The sequence below is a fragment of the Alosa alosa genome, chromosome 8 (assembly GCF_017589495.1).
Source record: "Alosa alosa isolate M-15738 ecotype Scorff River chromosome 8, AALO_Geno_1.1, whole genome shotgun sequence".
Lineage (NCBI taxonomy): Eukaryota > Metazoa > Chordata > Actinopteri > Clupeiformes > Clupeidae > Alosa > Alosa alosa.
In genome coordinates this window covers 15,187,405-15,196,060 of record NC_063196.1, presented here as the reverse complement: position 1 = coordinate 15,196,060, position 8,656 = coordinate 15,187,405, and positions in this window count along the sequence as shown.

Here is an 8,656-nt window from a genome sequence, read left to right as displayed (position 1 = left end):
TTGTTAAACTCACCTCAACAAGTCTTTTGCAATCATTTAACCCACCGTGAGCAATGCTAAAATCACTATTACAAACAGTGCAGTGTGCAATACTATTATTATGTTTTATACTCTTATAAGACAATTGGGTACACTTTTGTGTAGTCTGATGTGAAATGGGTCTTAAATGTTCCTTTTTGAGGGGAACTGACTCTGCCATGACGCTCCTGTTCCTAGATACACTAACTGAACTGATTAATTAAGTTCGGGAGAAAAGAGATATAAGCCCACCTACACTGAAAACTGATTGGTTGATTTAGCAAAACAGACCAGGATGCTCTCTGTCTTGGATGCGCTTGCAGGCACACACGCACCACTCCTCTCTCTCTCCCTCTCCCTCTCCGTTGTGTGCGCGTTAAACTTAGATGCACACGCGATTTGAAGTCCGGTCTGGCTTGCGTGCTCTTGTTCGCTCAAGTTCCAGGAGATTTTATGTAATTTGCGGGCGTCAGGATATCAATATGTGGGAGACTCCCAAAACTTTGGGAGACTTGGGATGTCTAGCTAGACAGCACTTTGTCGCCAGCACAGAATGTACCATGTACCTTAATGTTGTCATGTTTAGCTGACACAAACTCAAAATAATGACTGTATAGATAAAACGTGCATCTCTCTCCTCCCTCCATTGTTGTTTACGTTTGTGTCACTGCGTGGTTTTACACGTGAGTTGTCCTCATGCTGAAAAGGTTGGCATAGCCTACATGATGTTAATCCCCGAGACAAGAAGAAAGCAAAGAATATATCTTACTAAGGCAAATGACAAAAATAGTAACGCACAGTGATTTAGATAAGTAACTTTAATCTGATTACTGGTTTGTAAATAGTAGTGCGTTAGATTACTCCTTACCGAAAAAAGTGGTCAAAAGTACTAAGTACTAAGTAACGCGTTACTGGCATCACTGATTAACATAGATGTTGTTAAAAACAAGGTAGGCCTACAAATAAATTCCCACATAAGGGTGTACTCAGTTTTCAATTCCATAAAACACTTTTTGCAAAATGTTACGTTCTTATTACAAAACACAATGGTGAGTGAATGTATGCGAATGAGTTGCATTTAGGAGAAGGTTTGTGGTATTTTGTCTTAGATACTGCAGTTTTGAAAACATGTGCAGGCATCTGAAACTGTTATACAGTAGTTCACTCTTACAGAGTTCTTTCTCTGTTTCCATTCACCTTGCTAGTTCGCTCTCCAGATCATCCTAGAGCTGGGGCATAGCCAGATAAAAGGAGGACGATACATTTGTTCTCTTTTTCATCTGATGTTTCCTGTAAACATTTCTTTAAGCATGGAAGAAAGGACCATTGTCTCGCGTTCCTAATTCGAAAGGGTTGCAGCGTGTGTATGTGTGTGTGTGTGAGAAAGTGAGGGAGAAAGAGAGGTATGTATGTGTGTGTGTTACCTTCATATTCCATTCCTCTTCTGAATGGAACTACAAAATACAGTAACCATGCCATCATGTACCATGTATATTGAAAATACTAAAGATAGCCCTTTAAAAGGGGCATGAAATCACTCTGATTTGAAATCTGTCTATATCACTACACTGACTCTATTGATAAAGTGGACAGTGTTTGAGAGTAACAGCTTTTCTATGGTTACGAGACATGCCATAAATCTGCAAACAGTCAGTTGATCAACTATGCTGACCTGCCTGTTACATATCATGGCATTAGAACATCAGAAATGTACTCAAAAAGTTACAAGTGGGCTTAAAGCAACCCACCTTAAAATGACAGCTTCAAACTCATGGTGCATTGATAATATGGAGAATGAAGTCTATTGACATTGTCAATGCATGCCCAATGCCTAATGTTTGATATTGCACTGTGTAAAGCTATTGATCAGGTAGGATCATGACCCTTTTAGTTGGTGTTTTTTTTTAACTAACTAAACAGAGTTATATTGACGCCAAAGGGAATAAATATGGATTTTTTATTGTGTTGCTTTAGGGCTGAATTATACTTGCTGCCAACAACGCATATGTGTTCGCATCATGACTGCCACCCATGCATATTCTGCGTTTGTTTGGTGTGTCGGTCGCGCATGTTATGTGAGGTAAGATCTCGGGCAATCATACGTTTTGCCCGTGTATGGAGCAGCAAGTATGCAGACAGGACGTAGCAGGTCGCACGCGTAGGCATACGCTTGGTTTAACAGCAATTATTATACGGCTCTTCACAATGCTAGTAAAATGCTGGTGAGTCAGGGTCCGGTTTGCCCTGTCGGGACTTATTTTCCCAATAATGACCGGCGTTCTATACATTATCCCTTACGTATATTCCTAACCTAAGCTGATACATGAGGCAACTTTTTGAGCAATGTTGCAGGAAAACCACATAACCGGTTCCATGTGTTTCGATGATTAAAGTTATCAAAAAAACTGATGATTAAAGTTCTCAAGAAACTTTAGGTTGGTGTGAGAGGGGGGGTGTATTGTGTGTGTGAGCAATCTACGTTCTAAGTTATTCATCTTGCACTAGATCATCTTCCTGATTCTGGGCAAATTGCAGAGTTTGTTTTGCACTTTTATGATATAATTTTATGATGTCAAAATTAGGGCTGTCAAAATAATTGATTAATTTCGATTAATTCATTTGAGAAAAAAAATAACTGATAAAAATAGTGCAGATTAATCGATTCCGTATGACCTTTGACCCCGAGCCGTTCTAGTCAGTAACCATTAGACTGTAAAATGAAGGAGAGAGAAGAAAATGTGCTGCCTACAGTAGATCATTGATTGGAACATTTACTTTTAAAAAATGGCCTGATTGTGTTGATAAAAATAAAGTATTGATTAAAATAAAGTCCTCTGCAATGTCTGCAGCAAGGAATTTGCATATCACCGGAGTTCGTCAACTCTAAAGTTGCACATCAATGCAAAGAAATAGTGTTGACATTGAGGGGAGTGTTGACATTGAGGGAAGTCCCTTAGGTTATATCTGTGCCTTGTATGTGAAACAAAAAACTTCTTCCCGAAGTACTTTTGAATTTATTTCCTTAGCATATTAGGTCATATCATAGATTATTATGGCCATTATTTGAACAGTGCAAATAATAATATAAGAGTTTTTGAACTTTAATGTCACAAATTACAACACAAACTGATTATTCAATGATGTATTTGAATTTAAATATTTGAACTTAAAAAAAAAATTATATATGCAATTAATTTAGATTAATTAATCACAGAGTATGTAATTCATTTGATTGAAATTTTTTAATCGATTGACAGCCCTAGTCAAAATCATACCTGTCAACATTTAGCTTTCCAAAAACGGGAGATTTTTTTTCGGGGGGGTCAGTGTTTATACCGGATCTGTGTTTCCTTATTTAATACGTTTCATACACGTGTTTCAACACTGCATTTCGGTCGTTGCTTTTACTTTACCATTACCTTACGCATGTCAGTTATGTATCCACCAGCTGCCTGCCTGCAGCAGCCTTCGTCTACTTCTAAAACTCCAAAGCTGCTTGCTGTCAGATTTGGTTCCGAGGGAACAAGTTCAATGTATCAACATCACTCAATAACAGTTTATGTGATGTGTTAATCAATTAAATTCCCAACAATTTCACAACAGCTAGTTCTGGAGTAGGCCATTCAACTAGCCCGCTTGCTTACGACAAGACAGGCTGCACAGTTGGCACCCGCTTCCTTATTTGGGTTTTGGGTTGCCAGGTTTTAGCCTATGATAGTTGAAATTGAAACTAAGTGATTGTGTATGTTTAGGGTGTATTTCATACACAATCTGGCAACCTGAATGGATCAATGATTTTAAAATGAAGTTTGATGGCCATGCAAATGACAGGAGTTTTCCGGGAGAAATAACAAAACGGGAGGGTGCTGGGAGATGACCTTGAAATACGGGAGAAACCCGGGAAAAACGTGAGTGTTGACAGGTATGGTCAAAATACAAAGCCATTTTCTTCAACTCAATTGTGTATTTGAAATCATAAATTCTGTCCATCCCTGTGCACATGACCATCAATATACTCTTGCAGGCATAAACAAATCACAACTTTCTCACATAAACACACACACACACACACACACACACACACACACACACACACACACACACACAGTTGATGCTAATCTGTGGTGTAGAGTTGAGGTTTACATACACTTACAATTACAATATTTAACCTCTAAAAATCTGCTCTTCAGAGACTATGTTACTATAAATGTCTTTTGGCAAGTCAGTTAGAATATCTACTTCATCTAGAACTCAAGCAATTTTCCCACAGTTAATTAGAGACAGATCTATTTCGCTTTTAGTCAGAATGTCAGAATTCCAGTCGGTCAAAAGTTGATATAAGTGCTTGGTCTCTTAAAACAGCCTGAAGGCTTCCCAAAACTGATGACCTCACTTTAGAGACTTCAGATTGGCTAACTGATAACAGGGAGACAACTGAGGCCAAAGTGAATTTTAGATGAATTTTGATAGGCTTTTCCCAAAAGTAATTGTGATAGGACAGTAGAGAGTGACAGGATATGAGAGGAAGAGAGATAGGGGTGAGATCAGGAAATGGCCGCAGGTTGGATTCAAAACCCAGATCCTGGTGGGCACTTAGTCCTGCATGTGGTACAGTAGATGCTTTCTCTTGTGTCATAGCACCCCTCCAAGGACAGTCAAGGAAGGATTGGTAACATTTTTGGAGGCAATGGTGTAAAATTATCTGCTGTTAAGCTCAAAATTATTCACCAGGTTTTGTAAACTCAGGACACTGCGGTAAAGGAGCTTGATGCTCAGTCAATTCCTCCCTGAATAAAAAGGATGACGATGATACCATTATAGTCACCATTCACCATTCGTACCATTATTCATGGCAAATGTGCATTAATACAGCCAATGAAAGCTTGAGATATGAATGAAAAGGAACTATTTTTGATTGAAGAACTATTTCTGTCTTATTTAGGAAAACATGCTATGTCCAAAATTATTCATACCATTTCTAAATGATTAATGGAAAAGCCTTTATTTATCAGCAATGAGTAAGTATCAGCAGACTCCATGTATTCTTAGGGCTGTTTTACAAGCGATAAGACCTGCTCGGAGTGCGGCAGAAGTGTTGTTCACCCTAACCAAGAGTTTATGCACCATCAAAATGATTTTAGAAACAATTATTTTAAGCAATGTGTGAAATAAACAGATGGGTATGGAAGTTACAAGCAAGATCCTGATGATAAACAACATAATACACATTCCATTTCAAGTCCTATTAGATTAGATTAGATTCAACTTTAATGTCATTGTGCAGAGTACAAGTAGGCCTAAGACAACGAGATGCAGTTTGCGTCTAACCAGAAGTGCAAATGTAAGTAACTATGTGCTAACAAGCATTCAGTTGACTTTCTCTCACACAATTGATATCAATATTACTCAAGGATGTCTAATCTGTCATCTTCAAGATGCAAGAGATCTATCTATGACATTATTGTCTTCTCCACAGTCCATCTCGCTGGCTTCAGGCTCTTCACCTGTTGTGGTGGCCGCGCTTCTGCTCAAGGTAAGGAAGAAAATATTTTGCATTTTGCTTTGTTTCTGGATCTATGCCAACCACCACTACTCTTTTGGTCCCGTGAGGGAAATTTGATCTTTGCATTTATCCCAATCCGTGAATTATTGAAACACACTCAGCACACAGTGAACACACAGTAAGGTGAAGCACACACTAATCTCGGCGCAGTGAGCTGCCTGCTACAGCAGCGCTCGGGGAGCAGTGAGGTGTTAGGTGCCTTGCTCGTGGGCAGTTCGGCCGTTCCTACTGGTCGGGGTTCAAACCGACAACCCTCCGGTTACAAGTCCGAAGCGCTAACCAGTAGGCCACGGCTGTGTCCTGTTCCTAAACTAACATTACGTTACATTTGGCTGACGCCTTTTGAAACACTAACAATTTGGCTGACACCTTTATGAAACCCTAACCGCTTACCTCACCTTGCCTTTGATTTCAGTGCCCAGACGGGAAAGCCATCAGACACCTGGTTTGTACCAGATCCAGAGAGAGACACAAACATCTCACGTTTGTTGAGTCTGGCTTGACAGGCTGCGGGAGGCAGACCTGCATGGGTGGAACAAGAGCTCACAGACAAAACACAGATTCTCTTTTCCTAAATTATACTAACCTAAACTAAACCGATCTACTGGAGGTTTTAGCGGAGGTGACCCTGCTGGTGTGTGCTCATATGGTTTGCCCATCAAAGTGCCTGATTGGCAAGCATTCACATTAGGGATGCATGTTTCAGTGCCTTCTAGAGTGCCACTTAAAGTTGTGAGGATTTGCCTCTAGTGTGAGAAAATTCAACACGTCTTAATCTGTGCATTTCTAGTGGTGTAAACATGATGCAATGCCCCATAAGGTGCCCCTCAAAATGGTCTACACTTGGTGTTTCCTATGTGTGCCCTTCCATTGGAAAAGGGTGCCATTATAGAGTTGCCTTTATGCTGCCCATACATGACAGTATTCCAAATGGTGCCCTTTCCAAAACAGAGTGCAGTGGTATGCAGCACTGTATAGTGAACTACAGGTGGGACAACATGAATAAGTGCTAAAGTAGGAGCTCTGGTGGATAGAATGTGATGCAGTGTACAGTATAAAGGGCATTCCTTATTTGCATCAGTTTAGGTATGTTTCCTCATGGATGCCTCTCCGGTGGAAAAATGTGATCTTGAGATCGACATAAACCTGAGGTTCCCTACAGATGTCTCTCTGATGAAAAAAAAATCAAGTTATTTTTTATTTTTTCCTTCAGTAATTTTGTGTCAACGATTCCCGGGACGCTGAAAGACCGGGGTGCATGAAACAAAAGGTCCCCCGCCAGACTGGACCCAAAAGGAAGGTAGGGCGGACACAGTTTTCTGTGAATATCTCAAGAACCATGGGGCCTAGGAGGACCACATTTTTTTTGGATGTTGGTCTCAAGGGGCCATGTCAACACATCCCATAACCACTCATTTGATGTCCCCATGAAAAAGCAAAAATTAAGTGTTGTAATCACAGGTATCTCTGGCTGACATGGTCAAAACTGCACAAAATTGGACATTATGACACCCTCTGAATGCATGCCAAGTTTCGTGGAATTCCGTTCATGGGAGGCATACAATAAATGAATTTATGTGTATATTTAGTGACTGTACACCAACTGGCCTGTAGATGGCCAGACACAGTTTTCTGTGAATATATCAAGAACCGTAAGACCTAGGATGACCAATTTGTTTTTATATGTTGGCCTCCAGGGGCCATGTCAACCCATCCCATAAGCACTCCACCAAGTGTAGGATCATTACAACGCCCTCTGAATGCATGCCAAGTTTCGTGGAATTCCGTTCATGGGGGACCATACAATTAATGAATGCATGTGTACATTTAGTGACTGTATACTACGCATGCACACACACATGCACTCATGAACACATGCAAACACAAACAAGATACATGCACATGCACACACACACACACACACACACACATAAAACACACACACACACACACACACATAAAACACACACACACACACACACACACACACACACACACACACATTCAAGCACACATACACACTGGTACGCACAAACACATGCACGCATGCACACACACACACACACACACATAAAGATACACGAAACACAAACACACACTCAGGCACGCACACACACACAGACTCTCACACACATGCACACACTTATTTACATAAACAAAAGTTGCAAGAGTAGGGGATGGAGTAGGAGATGGAGACAAATTGACAAGTGCCCCTGCCCTTCAAAAAGCCTGAACCCGCCACTTAACAGATCAGTGTACAAAACTCTGTTGTAGGAGGTGGATCTTGTTGGATATGTATTCTTTTTATTATTGCCTTATGTTATGAATATTAAAGTATATACAGATAGATATATAGATAGATAGATAGATAGATAGATAGATAGATAGATGGTAGATCCCAAGGGAAATTGTAGCTATCCAGTAGCTTATACAACCCTAACACAACAAACACACATACATACTCAAACATAAAAAAATCACTCACAGAAATGTACAAATGTAAAGAGTTAAACATTTTGTAAAGTGATTACAAAGGTCTGGTATGGACTGACCCTGTGGTGCATTCAACATGATAAGGTGTTATGGTAGAGTGCAATGGTGGCAGAGCAAAAGCAAACAGTGCAGGGATTGAACAGTGCAATAGCTTTGCTTATTATTAAATATTAACTATGACTATGAAAAGACAAGAATGTAAACATCATAGAATTGCTTGACAAACAAGAAAAAATAATATCCTTTTGAACAATATAACAGGGAATAAGTTATAAGATGTAGATGGTATGATTATGTTATGTGTATTGAAAAGTTGAATATAGTTATTTACATAACAATTTAAGTTATCTGTGAGGTCACACTTTGAAGAAAAAAAACTTAATGTGCAACAATGGTAATTTACATAAGTAGGTTAACCCAGAGTGGTAGAAAAAACCTATGGCTCTGGGGTAACCTAATATGACTAAATGTAATTACACATATTGACCTGCAGAGGGCCATGAACCCACTGACCCTACCCTTCCCCACACTGTAAACATGAATCTACAGTAGCACCTGCAAGATCCTCCATGCAGATATAGC